General features: G+C 39.6%; 1 long non-coding RNA gene across 1 annotated transcript in view; it reads right to left on the bottom strand.

Moving 5' to 3' along the window:
- Window positions 1–16,447: 16,447 nt before the first annotated feature.
- Window positions 16,448–22,174, bottom strand: part of LOC109955534 (uncharacterized) — a 27,423-nt gene continuing 21,696 nt past the window's right edge. Inside the window, exon 3 of the long non-coding RNA XR_002274276.1 lies at window positions 16,448–17,114. This is a non-coding gene — a long non-coding RNA (uncharacterized LOC109955534). The remainder of the gene's footprint in view (window positions 17,115–22,174) is intronic.

Raw genomic sequence — 22,174 nt, 5'->3', positions numbered from 1 at the left:
TCACTAAGAGGTAGAGCTAGGTGTCATCTGCATAAAAATGATAAGGCATAATAAAACTATGAATTAAAAAATCCCAAAGAAATAGACAAATAAATACAGAACAAAGTTGGTCTAAGAACAGAGCAGCTGCATCACACATCTCTGACACAAGTGCTATACTGAAAATCTCATGTTAAGTACTGTAAATATGATCTGAGCCAATAAAAAGCTGATACAGATAAGCCAACCCACAATAAGTTAATTTGGTAGTGCTGAAGTCATGATCAGATATTGTCCAAGTTACGGTAAATGTGCATATGATTTGGCTTTGGTCTTTTGCATCATGTCCCACCCCTATCACAAGACAAAAATGTCAGGTTGAAGAAGGGTCATGGTTGTAAAAAATACATTTTAGTTAAGGTAACACTGGTTAAACTTGCACAAAGATGATGGGTTCCTAATAAAAAGGCAAATGTTACAGTAATTGCAGCTCTATAATGGTATAAATCTTTTTATGAAACTCAGAGGTGCTACTCACCCATCCACCATCATCCCAACCTCCACATCCAAGTGTACAACTTCTGTGAAATGCAAATTCATCCGATATGGACATCATTCATATTTCTGGGCTGTGTGTTCAGTATGTCCACAATTTAAATCCTGCACAGTCGGGGAAAAAACACCTTTCCACCTCATAAGGTGCTGCATTACTTTGACAATTTTCCTATGATGTACATATATTTGTGGCTTCTGTCTACACATACTGTGTTTTTTCTTCCTGCCATTTTGACTGTTTTCAGTGTTGGTATTTTTTGGTGGAAGAGAGGGATACAACGGTGATTGGCAGCAATACATTCTGTTTCCTCCCAGAAATCAGAAGGAGAAGAAGCACAGGCAGGTTCTGCAACATCATTTATTAGAACAAACCCGTTCTCTCACGCTTTATCAAAACATATTTTTATTCTTTTTTTCCTTCCCCCCTCAGCCATATGAAAAACTTTAAAAAAAAATTGCAGCCACTGTTTTTGTTTCCCTTTTTATACACATTTGAAACTGCTAATAAAAAGGTAGATGGCAACATAGTGGGACAAAATATGCTCAGTGGCACCTGTTTAACATGTATAACTAAATACATCAGTGTTATATATCTGGTTCATCATATGTTGCTATTAATTTTCCTGTGATCTTCTACATCTCAGCATACACATCTACAATTACTGTAGAGTGTGCATCTATGACTCCCCATACAACGTTGCTAAGCAACAGTAATGACAGTGACCTTTTAGAAATCAGTGGGATATGTCCCACTAGTCAACAGGACTACAGCACACTTGTGGGTCCTCAGTGTTTACCTCTACTCATAGACTGAACAGACTGACAGAATAAGCCACACATGCACAAGACACACCTTCCTACAACATTATGCAAAGGTTTTTTTTTTTGTGCCCTTGAGGAAACCAGAGGAGTTAGCATTTCCCCTCTAGCTCTGAATGTAGTACCTTGTCACCACTCCCCCTTAATGTAAGAGCAGTCTATTGGTATTCAGCTGCACAGGTATCTAAGAAAGCAAAGCCTTTTAAACATCTTAACTGCTGTTTGTTCTGTCTCTAGAGGGCATGTGCAGTACACTGGGGGTTTGAGAATAGACAAGGAGAATTGCAAATTTGTTTTTCCAGCTGCATGTGCTCTGTAATTTCATGTTGGCAGCATTGTAGCTGGGTGCATTATATTTTTTGCATAAACACACACAAAGGTGGAGTGTTTTGTTTAATTCTTAGAAGATTTGGGGTGTTTAGTTATGATTAATGCCTTCTCCACAGCAGAGCTGATGTACCATTGTGCTATTTTGTTGTTGCTGTTTTGATTTATTTTTTTTTCTTTGAACAGCTATAGAGCAACAAGAAAACATGTAACAGGCTTTTATATTTCATTTTGGACTGACATCAGATATAGAAGGTATTGGTTTATTTGCGGTCGTGATTTTTTTGCCACTGTGCCACATTTAGTAGTGAAAATTGCAACCAGACAAGACTGGGGCCTATAAGACATGCAGGTCTGTATCATGACATCATTATGTACAGTTTGTCTGTTATAGTTCTTTATACTGCAGCTGTTAGTATTTTTCAGCACAAGTTTCTAATGCCTCACTTAAGTTCAGTACAACAGGGAATGGCCTAAATGAAAGCAGAAGAAAGTTCCCCAGGCAGGACGTGTAAGAGAACAGGAAACCTTCTCTATGTCTGTCTCTGAAGTCCTCAGCATGCATCTGAATGACAAACCTGTGTGTCGGTCCCCCTTTTAAGAAATCTTTTACAAGTGGGGAGACACCAGCGCCTGGGCTGTGGAGGCTGTATATTTCTATTCATAATTGATGACCCGGACCCAGACAGACAGCACACTACACATGTAATATGGATTCAGACTTGGTTTCAGATGCATGCCCTCGCCTGGACTTGACTCTAAGCCAACATTGTGTGTGGAGAGAGAACGGAGAGGGCATGGTGTGTATGTGAGAGCACGTGTCTGTATGAGCATGCGTGTACATGCGTCTGTGTGTGCGATATATGTGTTGCAGCCAAAAAATTGTGTTTTCCCGTCCCAGTCTGGGGGCTTACTATATGTTTTGACTGATAATTCCTGGATTGGTCTTCCAGTTTTTTGGTTTTTGAAGCTTAACTTTGATTTCCTACAAGTTAGTTAGTTTTTTTTTTTTTGGTTCATGTGCACCTAAACACCTTCACAAAAACTAGAAAATAGAAGCACAGTGGGATAGCTGCTACCTTTGTGGATTCCTGGGGATTAATTGATCAGTTGTCCAAGTCCTGGCGCGGTTGTTTGGTCTCACCTTACTGTTCCTCCACTTTTAGCGAAGGTTCATTTAAGAACATCTTGTTTTTCCAAAAACCTGGTGATTTGTTCAGTCTTGCATGTGATGTGAACATCTACTTGTGTGACTACAAATTCTGAGTCTTACTCTGTGTAGTGTTTCCATGGTGTTAATTTCATAAAGGAGATTTCATAGTGGGTCAGGCACATTTTTAATTGTTCACACCACACAAGGATAATGTATGTAGTGGCTTTTGCCATAAAAATAATCTAAGTGTAGACAAAGGTGGGGAACATGCAAACTAATGTGTAACATGCTTTGCTTTTGCAACTTTGGGGCTTGTTAAACAGGTGGATGAATCACCAAAAGACCCTACATTTGTCAAGCTTAACACTCTGTAAATACTGGTTTAGCATATCTAGCATATCCACACAGGTAGCACTTTTATATATATATATATATGTATGTTGACATACTCCACAACAAAACACAGCAGCATGAAAGAAGGGCACACATTTGTGATTTCAGTGCAGCGTATTAGAGTATAATCACAAAAACAAGAGGCACCATTAACAAACTTAACATACTTTAACCTACCAAAGTCATTTTTGTGCATCTTGTGTTGAAGTTTATAAGTGACTATTGAGGGTTAAGATAATTCAGCAGTAATGTTAAAATAGAATTGTCACACATTTCCAAACCACACTATTCATACGTTCCACACACCAATATTTCTCTCTAGTTCACTGCTGAAGTGTTGATACTCAACTGAGAAACTGCTGATGCTGAAATTTTAAACATTTAAACTACAAAGAGGTTTTTTTTGGGACACCTCAACAGAATTAGGAAATATGTTAAATTTATTTTTGATTAATTTAATCACTCAGTTGATGTCTAGTAGTTGAATAATAAAGCAGTTTCAGGCTGTCACTCTCTCTCGTATTCCAGTTGATTTAATGTGGTAGCTCCAAGTCTCTCCTCTGGTCTCAGCTGAAGTTCACAGAGGACAGAGTTCATACCCCACGTTCCCATAGCAACATATGACATGTCACCCTCAAACAGAAACTCCCTCTCAATCCTCCGTAATGGATTTGACCTCTGAACTCTGTCCTGCACTGCCTCTCAAACTGACACATAGGAAAGTGTGAAGCCCTTTTGGCTGTAGCCTGAAGCAGTGTCCGCCACAATACACTCCACATCCCTGCCACACAAGGGTTAATGATCAGCTCGGCAGTGGCATATGTCCTTTAGGTGAACAGGCCCACATGTGTGGTTGATTCTATAAATAGAGCCAAAAGAAAAGGAGCATAGCTTGAAAGATGACACAAAGTAAACAAGGACTTTTTTTTTATAGCTGTCATGAATTTAGCTGAATCATAAGCTTTACCAGCAGCGTCTGATTCACCATGACCTCATACTGGTCCCCTGTCATCGTTATGCAGCTTCACGTCACTGCAGCCAATCCCGTTCTCCAAACAGCCTCACCTGCTGCATTATATATGAGCACTAATCAGGACCCCAGCTCTGGTGTGCTAGCCACCCTACTGCTAACATCACTCCCCTGACCCGACCCTGCCTGTTTCCCCACAGCATTAGCGTGTGTTTATGCTAACTTCTGCTCATTAGGCCTAACTATGCTAGGCTGCAGCCTGCTGCCTGAGCTGGAGCTAGGGGCCTTTTTAACATGCTCTAACCAGCATAGACATCCCCCTAGTGGGGTACAGAGAACAGTACGTGCTAATCTCAAACAACAGGAAAAAGCAACATCCGTAGTAGTAAACATAGAGGTAGTTTACTGGGAGACATGGCCTGCAAGGACCTGCGATCAGGCTCCATTATTGTTGTAATTAGCGTGCCTCGGTAGAGCTCGGGCTCCCAGGCAGCGTGCCTCGACCTCCCTGCCTTTCAGTCTGTTTACAGCCAGCCAAGCCAACAGGGAAAGGGCAGGGGGCTGGCCACACAGCTCGATGCCTCCATTCAGCTCCAGCAGCAACACAGCTGTTTGCTCATTTGAAGCGTGGACACAGGAGAGTTTTCATTTCTCTGCTGTCCTACAGTATCCAGATGTTTATTTTACCTGTAGTAAAGGCAAAGGCAAACTAAATGCTCAAGGAGGTGATGGCGGGTCAGATATAGTGTTTATGTTTTTGATACGTTTCTCTGGGAGAATATAGTGATTAGCCATTGTGCATCAGTCAAGCCTATAGAAACATTTGAATTGCTCAGTATCATTTAAAGTATGCAGCCAGCGTCAGATGTGTGCACCCATGTGAACTCACGCATGACTGTGTTGTGCTGCTGGAGTTGGGTCTAAACCTCCTCTTTCAGACTTATTATGTACAAGCAGCTTCAACTTTTCAGCATCTGCCTGTGCCCCTCACATTTACTCCAACCCTTTGCCCCACCATCATCAAGAGGCCACCCCCCGATCGCCAGTTAGCAAGCTTCAGTCCTTTCCCTGTGCAAATGCAGAGGTGGAAGCGTGGAAATGCATGAAGGTAGAGAGGCACTATCAGGGCAGAGTGAGGTGGAGGTCCCATGAAGGACACAGTTCCCTGGGTGGCTGAACGATGAGCAAGGGAGCGTGAAGGTGCTGTGGCAGGTCTTTCCCACAGATCATCAGTCCTTCAGTCAGCCAGTGAGGAACAAACTCATCAGACAGCCTCTTACACAACAATTCTATCCTTTTTGATTCGTTTTTTATCCTTTTTGATTCATTTTCTTATTTTTTAATGCTGTAAAATTGTTTATAGCAGTGTGCTTTTTCATGTATGCGTGTGATAGTTTTCTATTTCTTGTCCGCCTCTATTTGACTTCAGCTGCTCTGACATAATTCTGACTTAGATAAAACATTGTTCTCTGTGTGTGGATGTGAGAGGGATCAGCCGTTCCTTTCAGTGGCTATCTCCTTGTTGTCTCACTTCATTCCCTCTCTTGTTGTATCTGATAAGAAACCCTGTGTTGCACTGTGGTAATGAAGCCTGTGTTAGAAGAACAGCACCGCCGGGCATTCAGGCCACGCACACCTTGGAGAGGCAGAGCGGTGCATCTCAGTCTTATATTGTTTCCTTGAACCCAAATGCCTGAGCTTGCTTTGTGTTCTCGCTGCACTGCACCTCAGTTCACTGTAGTCTAATGTGCTATCATAAAAAGCAGCAAGTGAGGTTTTGCTCTGCGTGTTTGCATGCTCTCACATATATACTTAGAGCTTGTTTTGTATTGATGTGTATGCTCTAACAGCAAAAGTAAATACTCTTTCAAATCCACTGGCCATTTTAGACCACATATTAATTTAATCTGTAGCAAATCATTAATAAATATGCTGTTTTATTTATAAACAAGGAACATGTTTAAATTTTGATTTTGGCTACCACCAGGTTGTTGCTATACAGACTGCATTAAAGTGGAAGTATGCATAATTTTACACACAACATAACTACTCATAGATGTCTACACCAAACCACAAAAATAAACTGTAATGCCAAATATTTGACCAAATACTAATAAGAGTAATAAGCATTCATTAGCAACTACAGGCATCCTTATAAATAAATGAAAGGTAAATCCAGTAGCATCATTCCAGTGTCTAATATTATTCTAGATGCAGCTCCTTTAACTGAGGCCTAATCTGTTCATTCATACAGCTACAGCATGTGTGTTTTTGTGATCTAAAGGGCTAAAGCGCCATCTGGTGGAGCTATAACATGGTGCTTTTTTATTGAAATAAGCATTCATCTGATGATCCTTCATTACCAGGTTAAGAAATAACTGCAGAAAGCGAGTTGAAAACTTTATTGTGAAAGTCTGAAAATGTGTAAGGACTAAATTTTAAGGGTTTAATAGTGTTATATAGAAGGTTTCCCCCAAAAAAAAAAAAAAAAAACAACTGTAAAATATTTTAATTCAGTGGCTCTTCACATTTCAGAATTTCAGATTAGGTAAAATTTGGAAATGCTAACAATACACAGTATAGCTTTCATATTTCACTATATTATTTACATCTCTGTAAGACAAATTCACATCTGTGTGTTTACACCATACCCCTAAATGTATTTCTTTTTAAATTTGAATTACCCTTATTTAGCATAAATCTTCTGTGCTAAGCTCAAAGTAACCTGTCCTGTTATGGCATCTCAACAAGTGCTGAAGCTCATTTGTTTGCAAAGTAGCCAGTGAAGCTTGTCCACACTTTTTACCACTATCCTTTGTAGACAAAAGACATATTTGGCGTAATGCATGTAGAAAGGGCTTGCCGTTCTGTCCTCTCTAATTGGTGCTGTCAGCCGTCCTTTGCTGGCTTGTTTCTCAGTCTGATCGGATAACCCTGTCCACATGAAGAGAGGAGTGAAAGACAGCCTGAGCAAAGTAAAAATAAAAAAAAAGAACAAGTAGGCAGAATGAGATGAGATGCAGTTTGTTAGGAGGTGGTGAGCTGCTTAAGAATGATCAGCTGTCAAGTAGACAACAGACTCTTATACATAAATAGTTGTCTTTCACTTGGTATCTCAGCAAACAGCCACTGATCAGAGGTGTGTAAGCAGGTAGAGGAGGAGGGACTCTAATGCAACATGACAAAAGTGCTACTTTGATTTTATTAGCCTCGTTAGGAGGTAAATGCCACTGATAAGACAGAATAGGAAAATAGACATGGAAGGCCTGCCTTTCAGTGCAGGGAGGAGCGAGCATGATGTTTAAGTGAAGAGAAAAATGCAAAGAAATTCCTGATGTTTCTCTTTTTTATTCTGTGTTTCTCACAAACTTGTCAGTCTTTCTCAGTCCAATTTATTCATTTAATATTGTCTGTTTAGAAACACTTTAAACCGGCTTTCATGCATCTTTCAGTTCATTTGTGTTCTGCTCTCTATCAGCATGCCTGCGTGTGTGTGCACGCACACAAGGCAGTATTACCTGTTACAGTCAAAAGTAAGTAACTTCTGAAGTCAAGTGTATTGTATTGCTATGATCGCCCTTGTGGTGACAACAGTGATTAATAATGGAAAGTAGATGTTGGCGTCTTGATCTGAAATTTTCATGAAACTTCGCTAACATGATTAAAGTGTACGTCTTCCTCGAGTCACCCCAAGTCTTTTAACTCCGCTCTCTGGGAAGTGGCAGCAAATCATGGCTGAGACAACATGTCAAATCAGAGAATCTTAACACATGTCAGAAACAAACTCTTTTCCTTTCAAGCTTTTGGCGCTCTGCCTGTGAAGCCAACAAACGTGCACAAAGTTTGATTATTTTACCACACTTTACACTTTTTATTGTTTCACTTTCATATTTTTATTTCCGGTTGTAGCTGTTTGCAGCATTTCAGCAGGCCTTTACCTTTCAGCCCTAGTTTTTACCAGTTTAATTAGCTACAAGACAAAACTAGAAATATATGCAACATATTAATAAATGTAATATTTGAATTGTTGTTTATTATTAACATGTTATTTTTATTTGGGTGCATTGAAATGTGTCAAAATAGCAAGCAAATTAGCTTTTGTATTTATATTCAAGTCTTAATATACCAAAATCTCAGTAGTAATTAGCTTGTAAATTTATAATCACACACAGAGACACATAAGTTCAGAATAATAAACTTCACTTTCTGTGTGCCACTTGTCTTTTTCTGTGAAAGACGATCTATATTTCAGAGGAATTTAACGACATTTCTATTTTCTCCTCTCACCAAAACTTGAGTATTCATCTTTATGTTTTTGTAGGGGTGGATAAATGCATTTGCAGCTTCTGCTCAGCAAAGTTTATTTATATCTTAGGATGCATTTAAAAGCCCGGGCTGCTGTCGCAAGGAGATGGCTTTGCTCACTTTGGATTGTGAGGTGCAAATGTATGAAAAAAGGCTCAAGCTGGGGATTCAGCAAAGTAGCCAGGAGTGTTGTGGCAGCAGAAATATCAGATCACTTAAATGCTTTCTCAAACATTTCTTGAAGAGGCGCCAAGATCATTTTTATTTGTCTGTTTTTCTTTCCATCATTTTACTCTCTTATCCCTCTCTCAGTTTTTTCCCTCCCTCTTTCTCTCTCTCGCCTCTATCCCTGAAACTCACCACTTAAAAAAAGACACTTCACCTACAGTGCATCTGCGTAGTTGAACGAACTCTACTGAGGGACCAATAGATAAATCATTCTGGTATGATTGAGATGTAATCTCTTTTTTTATCTTTATTTCTCCTCCTCTATATGCTCTCTCTAGTATAATGTTTACTATAATATGTAGTATAATATGTTTTATTTAGCTATTTGACACTGGCCTTTTTATTTATTGGTGGATTGGTTCAGATTTTAGATTTTCAATTTGAAATGGAAAATGAAAATCTACATAAATCTTCAATTTAAGGAATGTGTCAGTAACTCAGTGGCAAAATGAAAACATGTTTTGTTTGTTTTACACATTTTAGCAAATTTATTCAACATAAAAAACTGAAATTTATTATTTAGAAAAGTATATAGACCATTAATTCAGTACTTTATAGAAGCCCCTTTGGCAGCAGTTACAGCATCGAGGTAAATCTTTGACCATTTATCCCAGTCTTCCTTGCAGATCCTCTCAAGCTACTTCAGATTGAATGAAAAGCATCTGTGAACTGAAATTTTCAAGTCTCTCCACAGATGTTCAGTCTGGGCTTTGACTGGGCCACTCAGTGACAGTCATAGACTTGTCCTGAAGCCGCTCCAGTGTTGTCTTGCCTATAGGCTTTGTGCTGAAAGGTGAATCGTTGTCCCAGCCCCATTCTAAGGTTGTGTGCATTCATCGCGGCTGCATTCATCCTTTTCTCAGTACTGACCAGGTGATCAGTGCTTGGAGTTCTGCCTAAGGACTTCAATTTTTGTCTGATAAGACCTGAAAATATTTTTCCTCATGCTCTCAGAACCCTTTAAAAGTTGTTTGCAAACTTCAAGGGCTCTGTCATATACCTTTTATTTGAGTGGCTACTGTTTAGCCACTTTACCATAAAGGCCTCATTGTTAGAGTGCTGCTGAAATGGTCGTCCTTCCAGCAGGTTGTTGCATCACTGCAGAGGACTTTTGAAGCTCTGTTGGGCCCGTCTTACCAGGTTACTTAGTGCAGCCAACACTAAGAAGAGTCCTGGCGGTTCCAAACATCTTCTTTTTCACTATTATTTAGGCCTCTGTGCTCCTGGGAACATTCTGTGCTCCTGCAAACACTTAGAGCTTTATTAATGGTTTTATACCCTTGCCCTGATCTGTGCCCCGCCACAAACTCATTGCGGAGGTCTATGGAGAGCTCTGTGGACTTTGTGGATTGTTTTTTTGTCCTGACATGCAGTGTGGACTCTGGGACCTTATGTACACAGGTGTGTGCCTTTCTGAACAATTTCTGTCCATTCATTTTTCCACAGGTGGATTTCAGTCAAGTTCTGGACACATCTCAAAGATAATTAAAGCAAACTGGACACACCTGACCACAATTTGGACTGTCACAGCAGAATTTGGGTCTGAGCACCACAGATTGGAAATAGACATTATATATATATATATATTGTGTGTGTATATATATATATATAGATATATATGTAGAGAGAGAGAGCGCGAGAGAGATTAACTGTTGTGGCCCACAGCTGAGACCTTAGTTGCCTTTCTGTGACTATTATGTTAATGACCACTGTAGAGTAGATCATAATATGTGGGCTAATATGATCAGGGTCTGACCATTATTTCCATTACTCTCACATGACTCACAAATTATTTCCAACTCTGTCAAAATTTCTTTTCTTTTCCTTTGGCAGTTGACAGCCGTCAACATGGAAAAGACAGTTCTACCAAAGAATGTGCCAACTGTACCTCCTGAATTACAGTGTATGCTGTAGTGTGTGCTATAATTTGTAACTGAGGAGCTGGACTTCTGCTGACTCAAATTTCCTTTCTCATTCCAGTCATTTTCCCTCTTCCACTCTATTTGAGCTCTAAAGAACAAGCACCATAAATTGCATAAAAGAATGTGTATAAATGAATATGAAAAGCAGTGTTCTTATCAGCAAGGCAATGATAGCTGTTTTCACATTCCATTTCTTTTTTGTGTTTTCTCTCCCACCTTTCACACTCTTCCCTGAGGCCATAAAACAGTACTTTTACATATATTACCTTTTGATTAATGGAGCTGTATTCATTATTCTGCCCCCTTGCTAATTAGAAAACGCACCCTGCTAATGATATACAGTTGGAATAATACTTGCCCACGAGGCACGCTATCACATCAGGTTTCATGCTCACACGCTCCTTGTATGAGCCTTTACCCACAGATCCAGATCTGCCTCCCTTTTCCCTGCTCAGGTCGTCCATTAGCAAAAGAGTCACGGCTAGCGTTGGGTGTCATTGTTTTTGTTCTGGCATAATGAGTCCTGTTTTCTCTGGGGAGTTGTCGCTGAGGGTTGATGAGGTGTGCAAGCACCGAGTCAGTCTTAATCAGGAGATCTCTGTGTGAGCGTGTGTGTGTGTGTGTGTGTGTGTGTGTGTGTGTGTGTGTGTGTGTGTGTGTGGGGTCCGGATTGATTTTATTTTATTATGCATGTGGATATCTTCATTTTATCTCTGCTTAGTGCTGTAAAACAAAACATACACTAGTATTTAATGTAATTAATTATGATTAATTAGCTCCTATAAGGCTTTAGTAGAGGGTTAGTGCTCCTGTGTGACTGTCCTCTCATTGTCCAAACAACTAATGCCACTGACAAATTAAGACTTTAAGAACTTTGGTTTGGTTGGGACACCTACAGAGAGACACCTACACATGCAAAAAATCACTGTACCAAAAATTAACACCTGTAGTCAGGAGGGCATGTCAAAAAAAGATTTATTTCTGGTTTCATTTGACCCTGAAATAAGGGCAGTTAAAATGTCCATAGTAACTACAGGAGCTTTATAAGAGGTCTGTTCTCTATAGTATACAGAGAGAAAAAGCCAAAGGTTGTAAAGAAAATATTGGAGTAGTGCCAAGCAACCGTTAACACTTCTCACCTGCTTCTTGTGGCTCAGAGGTCAGCATTTTCTGAGATTACTTCTTCTTATTTTCTCTTTTCCACTCTCTCCGAGCGCCATTAGAGCTCAGCACACGACCATTACAGATCAACAGCTCATACCATTGTAATAGCACCCTCACATAGCTCTAGGGTCTACTAACCTATAGCCTCTTTATGTGCTGAATGATCCTGCTGCTGAAGTTCTCACTAAGGTCAAGTAGGTTAGTACTGAGGTTGGGCTAGAGGAGTAAAGTCTGTGTTACATCCATGTTCACAATCTGTCAGGGCTCTAGTTAAATAATAAACCATGCTGCCTGCAGTTTGGTCTTTTGCAATGACTGCTTCGGCTACTGACAGTGTATGATGTACCAATTTCTAAGGTAGAGAATCTAAAGAGATTGTTTAGCACGTACATTAGGAAGTGGGTGGGAGCTCTGTGCTGCCTCAGCAGTGTGGCCCTGTATGGGAAAGGAATTTTGGAGCTCTCTATAACTAGTTTAACAGAGGAGAGATAAAATGCACTAAGGCTAGACTGGAGATAACACTGTCAGAATCCAGGGATTCAGCAGTGCAGAGTGCAGCACCAACAATCTCAGCAGGGAGGAAGTGGAACCCAAAGGAGGCAGTGTTGCAGGCTCTGGCAGCTCTTAAACATAGGGATATTGTAGGGCAGGTACAGCATGGATGTGGTGGTTTTGGATTAAGCACATCACAACCTTCCTGGAGCAAAGCAGCAGCAGCTTGACAGAAGGAAGGTGGCTACTGAGGAGATTAGGAATAAGGAAGAGGCAGGTGGTTCGGCAGGGGCAGTGGATGAGATGGGAAGATGTCGAAAGAAAGGGAAATGTGGGACATGGAGGCAGAAAGGATTAGATTTGTTCTAGGTGTAACTTATAATGTGCTTCCCTCTCCCCAAAATCTGAATAGATGGATAGATGGGGACCTGATACAGTATGTCACGTGTGTTCAGGTGTGGCATCACTTTGGCATGTCCTCTCAGGGTGTAAAACAAGCCTGGCTCAAGGACAATACACGTGGAGACATAATCGAGTGTTGAAATGTTTAGCAGCAGCAATTGAAAGTAGACACCTAGGTAAACCCAATGGAGGAGAAGAAGAAACAAGAGGGGATTTTGTTTATTTGTGAGGGTGAAAAAGGCAGGAAGCAAGTCATTCTGAACAGGCAGGGTGCAGTCCAGCTAAAGGCAGGGAGAGGTTGGTAAATGAAAGTGGTTTTAGGGAATCAGCTCATAGAGGAGATAGTCAGCACTAACTTCAGACCAGAGGTCTAGAACACACCATTGAGCCTTCTCTGTGTCGTGATAATATATTTACAGATTCAGTGGAATTGTTAAAAGTCTTCTTTTGTTAGACAATCTCAGTAGAGCAGTGTCAGTGGTTGGACAACTGGGTGGACTGCCATTAAAAGCCAGTTGGGCCAGCCACTGCTTAACCTGAGAAAATACAATGCAGATGTTGTGTGTCAAACCACATATCTGCTTTTTTCTTGGTTGAAGATAGGGTTCAAGGATGCTTTGCGTTAAGGGTAGGTGAGGTCTCGAAAATGGTGTTGCTTTTTGTGGGGCTCTGATGATTTATGATGGCATGGCCTGACACCCCCCTCTTTCGGGCAAAATAATGGGTAAACATCATTTAACTCATCTACTGAGCTTCCATGTGAATGCTCTCCCATTCTTTGGCACATTTAATTGTGTATTATTGACTGCTTTATTGTTCCCCATGGGGAAATCATTAGTTCTTCCAAAGGGAGTTCAAAGCGCACAGTCAGCTACACAGCATTGCACCCGGTGCCGCTATTATTATTTCAGGCTTGCGTTGGGGCACTTCAGAAGGGTGGATACTTCATCCCATGTGTTTTACTTCATCCTTTTCGCTAAGTGCTAAGTTCAGTAAGTAGAAGAAACACCTGTCTTCATCAGAAAACTCAGATATTCTCTTTTCTTTTTAATTTCTTGATTAGAATGTGTTGTTGGTACAGGATGGAAATACTAAGGCTGAAAAGTGACAGGGGTTCCCTAGAAAAGGTCTTTGAAAGTATCAAAAATCATTTTTTTGAATTTTTTAAATTCATTTATCAAATTGAGAAATGATGAGAGCGTCAACTAAAACAGCTCGGCAATTGGACAGGACATAAATCGGTATCAGACAAGGAAAATCACGCTCTCGTGTCCCTTTAGATTAGCCATCCCTGTGACGTTCCATTTTGATAGTGTTACAGACACGGTTCTTACTGTGTCGAATGTCAGAGTCAGAGTTTGTGACACAAACACAATGAATTCAAAACTGATAACTCAGACTGAGAAGGCAGCATATAATTTACTATCATTATATTTACTTGAATCAAATCAATCAATTTGAATCAAATGTCAAAATTAAATTATTTCTTACAACTCAGTGTTAATTTTGTCCAGTTGCTCAACAAGAAACTGATTTATTCTATTGCTACCTTAGTTTCCAGTGCACATAAACGCAACCTACAGCCAAATTTGTTTGTCGCTTCTCTTCTTATAAAACTATGTGTTATATCGTCTCTCTGAATATTATCTGGGCCAACATGCCACAGCATATTCAAGATGCATTGGAAAGGTAAAAAAAAAGTAATGACACAAGCACAAATGCTGCTGAGCCTACACACTGTACTTCTAATGTCGGCCCTGGTTTAATTAACATGTATTCCAGGTTTCTGGCTGAGAAGAAAGATCCTAAAGCAGCTCTACCTCTGTAGAAGAAAGAACTAGATTTGACAAGTGAGGACAACTTAAGCCTATAAACACTAAGCGAGTGAGTGAATGTATTATAGTGTGTTTCTTGCTAAACAAAGACATATTTCAGCATATCAAGTCATTGTACAGTTTGTCCCTTAATGGTCCAGTTACCACGTGTTAATAGTCATCCTGCTTTTTCTGAGGAGACATTGTGATTCTAGATAAAATTTGTCAATTATACGTGATGTCCTAATGTGTTGCTTTGCTATTTAGTCCTAAAATGTTAATGATAAAAGACTACAAACAGAATATGAGCATTTCTGACCCCCTATCTAATCATTTTTGGATTTCAACCTATTTCTGGTCTTTTAAAGCTCCTGTGATATTTAGCAGTAGTGTTTCAACTTTTCAGTAGTGTAATAGCACAAACACATGACTGTTTTCTTCAAAATCAGAAGCATTTACAGTAAATAATGAAGGATATTTTTATATTATAATTCTGACAGAAGCCAGACAGATGCCACAGGGTCCCAGATGTTGCTGTGAATTGAGAATTGCGGTGTTTTTTTCAAGTCCTCCAAGTCAAAGAGAGCACAGCATGAAACTGGCCACATCCAGACTCTCACTGGACTAACTCAGGTTCTAATTAAAAACAAACAAACAATAAATAAAACATCACAAATATATGATGAGCCCATATATTATTGCAAACTTGGCCATGCTGTATATTTCAAAGTAGAGCAGAGTATTTTTATAATGAAAACCATTAGGAATGTTGCAAATGTGTTTTTTTCTTCTGCAATATACAGTAAGTAAATAATTTATAATACAGTAAATCTTGTGCATAAGTATCTGTTACCTGAAAGGTGCCATTTGTTAGCTCTAGAAGGATTTATTAGTAGAAAGGGGCTGTAGTATGCATAATTATGTTTTAATTAATGTGCAATCATCAGAATATAAGAATTGTTGCATTTTCTTTAGCTTAGAATGAACCTTTTATATCTGCATAGGAGTGGGTCCCCTTTCATGGAGGCTGCCATGTTGAACCCAGAACAGACAAAGCACACACTGGTGTGAGTTTAATACAAATTATTATTTGCTAAATAGAGGACCATATTTAAACTTTAATTAAAAAAGTAAGATGGTGAATCCTCGTTGTCAAAGACATGAAGAAATGGGACGTTTTAAGGTTAATGGTAGTCAAGTGAGTCATCGATTTCAAAAACCCAGTCAAGCCAGCAGCCATTCGGTCTTTGTTGCTCTTTTGTTGTGAAGACTGTTGAACCCAATGTATGAAAGCTTTGCCGCTGCTGCCTTTTTCCTACTTGGTAGCACTGCCTCTTCTCTAGTCCCAAAGCATGGGAAGCCTGGACCATCTTCATCACTCTTCCTTGTTCTGCACTTCTACAACCAGTCTTTACATGATGGCTGACCTCAGGCTTTCAAAGAGTTTAGCTGAAGGTGTAGACAAGAGTGCTGGCGCGGATCCCCTGGACAGTAGGCTGATTATAAAATCATGAGTGAAGAGTTCCATTAGGTCCCCTGTTGCCCCAAAGAACATCATTACCCAGAAGCCTTTGCTTTGAACACCTCTTCCACACCAAAAGCTGACACAACCTGTAGTGCTGGCTCCTGTCAGGCGAAGGTTTCACAGCAGAAGCTGTGTTTTCCCCCCCCCCTCTACTTCCACATCTCCCCGAGTGTTTTAAAGCTGCACTCAGGAGCCACATTTTCAGCAGTATTGGCTGGAAGGCAGCACTGGCAATATGACAGCCAGAAGAAACTGTGAGTGCCACAACTGACATATTCCCCATCCTTTTGGCATGTTAGCTCCCTTTTTCTGGACACCTGATTGATTCTGACAGCCTATATTGGGTATTTCATATGAAAGAGAATTTTGTGATTAAACTTTAATGAGTTGGAATTTCTCTCAGTGCTTTTATTACAGGCCGCCAGTTTTGAACATTTTTCAAAGTAACACACCCAAATTCCACTGTTTGCAATGAATTAATAATATAGTCTTGTCACTGAAGTATCATGCATTCTTTAATCAGGCTCTGGATCTGAAACAGAAGCTTCTTGAAAGGTATTTCTTTATGATCAGAACAATTAGAAACTTAGTGGCAATCACAAAGGGCTGCGCAAAAAGCCATGCATACATATACAGTGTGTATGTGTGCGTCAGAGACATGACAGACCGAAGGGGTGAACTTTTGCTTTCTTGTAGTTGCGCAATGAATTATATGTCTTGATTGGCTCACATCAGTTGTGACTGCGGGCTTGAGAAGACTGTGGTCATAGGCTGTGTGAAGTGCGAACACAAAAGAACAAGAACAAAAGAACAAAACCACGTGCTTGTTCCATGTTGTCAGAGTGCTCGCCAAGTTGTAAAGTAAACATCCTCAAGTTTCGCTCACCCCTCCTTCCTACGGCCAAGTGCGGAATCAGCCCTCCATTTCTGTTCTTGTTGTCGAGGACAAGACACAAATTTGTGTTGGTAGTTTGTTGTGTTTGGTCTTCTTTGTGTTGTATTGGAGCTGACATATCTCATGTCTGCATCTGCCTCCTACCTGAAATCCTCTGTGGCTTTTCTACAGCTGCAAGAGAAGAGATGGGAGAAGACAGACTGTTTTTTATCTCAGATCATGATACTGCCTACCTCACCCACACTCTCTTTATCACTTTACCACCCTCTTCCAGTTGTGTTTGTGTGTGTGTGCAGTGGCATAGGAATAAAGAAAAGAGGGAACGGGTAAAGCAAAAAATAGAGGGTCCTCAGCCCAGTGTCTGAGGTGTACTCACCACCAAGTGTAGTAATCACAGCAGGCACTGTTACTGTCATAGAAATGCAATACAGCATCTGTATTGTAATTCTCCCTGGTAGGTCAGAGCGAGAAACTATGACACCAGGGTTTAGTTTTTGTTAAAGAGTGGAAAGCTTTTGTGGAATGATTGACTTTCCGTCTCTTTGGAGTTTGTTTTTAAGAGTCTCTTCCATTCTGTTCTACAAAGTACAAGTTCACTGAAACAGACCTGTGTGCTCTCAGCTCTCCCTCTATTCCTTACGTTAGAACAGTTGGTGCCACTCAATAAGTTATACCACCATCATCCCGACCAAGGAACACGCAACAGTCTGGTAGATTTTCAGGTAAAGGCCAGCCTAATTAGTTCACATCAAAAATGTAATTCTTTCCTGGAATTACGCCGCGAGGGCCAAGTATTGCCAAAAGCAAAGATACCTGGTGGAGAAAAAAAATAATAAGATATTCTGACCTCGAGCCATGAGTACATTTATATGCTTGACATGAATCTGCCATCAATGTTGGGTCGAATTCTAATTTAATTTCTGAGATGTATGTGTAATTTTGCCATTAATATGAATGTTACCACTCTAAATATTTTACGCTTCTCATGGATATTGTGAGCGCCTCATATATCCTTCAAGAGTTTATTAATTAATAAACTCTTTTCTGATACTTTTTTTGCTGGAAACTTGTAATAAGAGCAAGCAGGTAGGATGATATAGTGAGAGGAGCCAGAACATAGTTGTCTAGTGCCTCATTAACATCCCCAGTTCATTAGGAACAGGCTTTTTCCCCCTGTCATCTTTTTACAGTATGCCAACATTGTGTGGCCTTTAAGGTAATTAATAATGAATTAATTAAGCAAATTAATTCCTACATTAGAAACATTGTCCGGTGGTGAGGCCAGTCAGTTTGGATTTGGGCCCCGATGGATGAGGCCCTTTACATGCCGATGTTGTTCATGTTTCTGACAGTGCCAGCCCCCCGTCTAAAAGCCCTAGCAAGTGCCATTTGTCTCTGGGTTAACAGAAAGACGAGATATAGGGCGAGCTGAATTATTTAAGCTCCCACAACACATGCACTTTTGCTTTTCAAGCATGAGTTATAATTTAATTAGAAACTTCTGGTGCATTGCTGGCTATTTAAATATTAAAATCTTCCGCTGATCACATTGGATTAGCCATCCCTGTGAAATTCCCTGAGATGCCAGTTGTTGGCTTTATGTCTCTCTTTCTCTCTCTGTTCTCACTCTTGCCACTTTCTTGCATTTCCATCAGTGCTTTCTGAATTCCTGTGCTCACAGATCGTTTGTTGACTCCTCCTTATGGCACTGAAGAATAAGCTAGATCCGATTTTGGATACGCAGACGCTACTTTGTAGAAGAACCTGTTCATTTTTTGTTTTGGACTTTTCATGGGATTTGTTGACCGTGAAAAAGATATATTACCACCAACTTTACCCTCATTAAAATCAAAAAGGATCCAATTGTTACAGTAATAACAAGTGAAGTTGTAGATACATGAGCGTGTGTGCATGCCATGTTTATGTCAGAAAGACTCCTGTCATCGTTGTCTACCCCAGAATATCTTTGTGTGAGAGGAGGACTGAGCATGTACAGTACATCTTATGCGCCGCCTCACTGTACAGTTTATGTGTGAGTTATGGGTGACAGGTTGCTCAATCCTTCCCGCGTCAACCCTGTGACACACACACTCTATCTCCAGTGGCAAAGATGTACTAGTGATTCTTAGCTGTGGGGCAGCCAGCTAATTATAAACCAGCATCTACTTTAATCTTCTTTTCTAGACGGTTATTTATTCTAATCTGCATTAAAGCTATCTGTTAGCTTTAGCTTCCCTTTCCTGCTAGAGATCCATAGACACAAAGATAAATACCTCACCTGTCTTTGATTCAGAAATAGCTTTTCCCATAACAGCTGTGAAAAGCCTTATTTTGTTCCTCACCAAATGCCTGTGTGTGTATATAATATTTCTGCCTGTCGTTTTGTGTCTGAGCAGGTGAATTTGTCTGTTCACAGTAGGTGCATATTGTGCTCTGTTTCTCCAAACTCTGGGAGGGGCTCTGGCAGCAGCACTGCGAGTGCGTGTCAGTCAGGCGGCTCTGCAGTCGGCCTCTCAGGCCCCCTGTCGTGTGGGGTCCTGTTCTTCTCCTGCCTCGTCCTGTCATGCCAAATATCTTTCATCTCCTGCTCTGTTGCTCCCACAATCTCTCAATCATCATCATCATCACTTGTTCTAAGAGAAGCATTTTCTCAGTTAAACTCCCCTTAATATCAGGGATCTACTGCTCCATTCAAATTTTGGAGTTAAGTCTTTTGAGCTCTATAGTATTAGTCTGAAGAAATATATTGGAAGACTAATGTGACTAATGTTTCCTTACTCCTAATAGAGTATTTTATCTATCTATCTATTTATAAAATCAGCAAATGTATGTGTATCAATTATTAACTGGATTGATAAATGAATTGCCACTTTACATATATAATATTCATTTGAATTCAGAATAGTGAGTGAACACTATCAAGTACATAGATGTAGTAGTTAACTAGTGCTGGGTGTGTTGTCTTCAGGAGTTTGCTCAGAAATACTTGTCTCATGTAATAAAAATACACTCAGTCCCTATTCTTGTACAGTATTTTTTTGCTTGTTTGTTTTTTGAAAATCCTTTTTACCCTAAAAGTGACTTTAGTTTCATTACTAACACAACTCACAAATCCTTTGATATGTCTTTAATACTCCCTCGCTCTCCCCGCCTCCTCTCACCAGACCTCCCCAGATGTTATTTGACTCTTATTTGCTTTAATATTTCAGCAGTTTGCACAGCTAGAAGGACAGGTTCCGCTCCATGCCTTAATAATGTTCCATCCCTGTAAACACTGTTGTACTTATTGACGACTGGTAATCGCGCTGGGGAAAACACTGGCTAATCAAAGAGAAATGAAGAGGAACAATAAAAAGAAATGCTTCATTTAGACATTAAAACTGCCTGATACTATAGTATTAAAAATCTATAGAGAAGAAAAAGGTCAAAGAGAGTGACAAATGAAATCTTTGAACCTTTTTAACCCTGCGTTGTCTCAGATCTGTTGATTACCTTCTAACATCCCTTTGAAAACCCTCTCAGTACAGGCATTTTTTTAGCCTTGACTTTTGTGCTGTATTTCCAAGTATAGTGAACTCTTCTGCAGCCAAATGTTCAGTTCTAATTTGTTAAAGCAACCTCTTAGTCAGAGATTTTGGGGGGGAGGGGGAGAACAATCAGATGGCTCTGACGACTAATAATATGGCCAATTGGGCACTTTAATTATTAAGCCTGCGTTACATTTGAAGAATGCTCGCCAAGGCGTAAGATTTAAAAGAAGCTAATGTTTCACCATCAAACCATTTCATCCAATCTTCATAACAGATATGTGTGTAAGAGAGGGCATTAGTTTCCACAGCAGGCACTGAAAATATTCCTGCTTTTCCCTCTTAAGGAAAGAAGTCAGCTTTGTCTTGAGGGGCCAAGTGTCTTCTTGTGACTGGCCACTGGTTTTAAGTGGCTTGTGCATTTTTCATGGGACAGTGGTTGGTGAGAATGTCTTGTCACTCTATTAAGGCCCATTGAAATGGTAGCAGCACTGAAATATTAATTTGATATTGAAATATGCCACAATGTGTGTGTTAATTAAGGAAAGAGCTATAGTCTTTATATAGGGCAGGGCTTTCAGTGTATCATAATGGTGAAAGATGAGTTAAACTGAAGTAACATTTGGGTTTCCAAGCTGATGTCACTGTGTACATTTGATTTTATAACATGCTTGTGTGTCAGTAAAGTGAAGTAGAAATTAACTGCCATACTGACAAGGACTTCACTATGGTGCTGTTGTTAATATTTTATCATAATATATTCAGTAGAATTTTTGTTTATTTATTTTATTAGTTTTTTGACATAAGTAGTGCTCATGGATCAACAGAAAAAAATGTAAACAAACCAGAATTAGTGTGCTGTCCCTCACCAAATTACACTGGTTTCTCTGAAGGTGTGATGGTCTACTTTTCAGTGCTTTTAAACATTATATGGTCTTAGTGATTACTCTACTAATCTAAAAAATAAATGACGGTTTAATTGATAATGAAAATAATCATTAGTTGCAGGCCAGTAAGTCAATAAAGGCGCCTTTATAAAATACTATAAAACTATGGCTAAGATTTATTTATGTCTTACTTCTCTATATTTCTTCTTTTGTAAAGTGCTCTCACTTCCTTCTTTTGGGCCTTTTATTGCTGTTGCGCTATTCTTCCTCTCTCTGTAAGACAGGGCAGCGATTATATACCCTATCTTCCATCTTCGAGCTTATTAACCTTTTTGTTGGAATATCTGGTGCATAAAGACCTCATTAAATATTTACATATGCACTAACCATTATGAAAAATTAAGAAACCCAAAGTTTTATTAACCTGTAGTAATATAATGTCTACTGTTGGCCAACAAAAAGGTCTTTTTTTGCACATTAAAGCATTCTGTAGTGCATAATAATGTATGGTAAGAAGGCTCCCCTTGCATTGATTAACTCTGCTTTAATATAACATTAGGTTTGCCTAAACTAGCTGTATCATAGAATTATGCTTTTAATACAAGGTGTGGAGTTGGGGGTGAGGGTGTTTTGCCTGCAGAAATAAAGCATCGAGACAGTCCTTAATTATCTTATCTTAATAATCTGGTGATAAGCACAACTTCACAAATTATAGACTGGTTTCTCCGTTGTCACAATTTTCAAAAATTCTGGAAAAACTCTTTAATAACAGATTAGACACATTTATTGATAGACATAAAATCCTCTCTGATTGCCA

The sequence above is a fragment of the Monopterus albus genome, unplaced genomic scaffold (assembly GCF_001952655.1).
Source record: "Monopterus albus unplaced genomic scaffold, M_albus_1.0 scaffold15.1, whole genome shotgun sequence".
Taxonomy (NCBI): Eukaryota; Metazoa; Chordata; class Actinopteri; order Synbranchiformes; family Synbranchidae; genus Monopterus; species Monopterus albus.
Note: the sequence above shows the minus strand (reverse complement) of the source record. Positions and strands in the feature narration are given on the sequence as shown.